Source organism: Sitophilus oryzae, unplaced genomic scaffold (genome assembly GCF_002938485.1).
Source record: "Sitophilus oryzae breed Bouriz unplaced genomic scaffold, Soryzae_2.0 scaffold_1057_pilon_pilon, whole genome shotgun sequence".
NCBI classification, from domain to species: domain Eukaryota; kingdom Metazoa; phylum Arthropoda; class Insecta; order Coleoptera; family Curculionidae; genus Sitophilus; species Sitophilus oryzae.
In genome coordinates, this window is record NW_022145679.1 from 250,793 (window position 1) to 251,826 (window position 1,034).

Consider the following 1,034-nt stretch of genomic DNA (forward strand, 5'->3'; position numbering starts at 1 on the left):
AGATTGAGCTTGTTCAGGTAACACTTATGAAATTTCTTACTAAAATCAATAAAATTAAAGGATTTGAAGGACATGTTTGAAAAAGTGTAGTTTGAAATGTTGAAAAAGTAATAAATTAAAAATTAATAAATAATTTGATTTACTTTCACAAAATTTGTATTAAAATAACCGTCTGTCCGTCTGATGACTCCATTCGGGTACCTCTATCAACGTGCCGAGTTTGGTTCCAATCGACCCATCATTAAGAAAAAGCCTGATGATTTTGTCCATTTAGAAGCATCTGTCGATACGTCGAGGGCGACATCCTGTAGCCCGCCTCCAATTATGCCGAAATCGAACCACACATTTCTTCAATATAAAATCTTTACCTCTAATGAAGATGGTCGCGATCGGACGACATCAAATTTTGACATTTCTTAAGTCAAAACTAACTGTCACAGTGATACGTCCCAGTGAGCAATATTTTGTCACATTTAAGAAACAGTTACGTATCTGCATTTTATTAATGGGACCGATTGCACACACATGTTTCGAAACTGTTACTTTTATATGCCCAGTATACGTGGGAAGTAAAGCACGGTGACGCATTTCGGTAAAAATTGGGAGTTCTATCAATGCATGTGTGAACTAATACACTAACAAGACACTTATCACTCTTTTTTATAGGACTTATTTTTAAAAATTTATCACATCGTTGCCGCAAAGAATACACAACATGGCACTTTATTTCTTACTAAATGACTAGACATATGGTATTTCCAAAATAGGTCTTATCGGGATATACAAACAATTTTTCCACAAACTTTTGTAAACAGGCCAATTCCATCTTTACCTACTATATCAAGAGTTATTAATAATTTTGAAACACATGGGTGCGTGTCCCCGCAAAAACACAAAAAGCCTGATGTGTTGATTAATGAAGAACAGGAGTTAAAGCAAGTGTTCATTTGTGCTACCGCGGATCAAAATCTCACGTTTTCAAGTAATCAAATTGCTGAGGTAACAGATTCTTCACATAGCACGGTTAAAAAAAT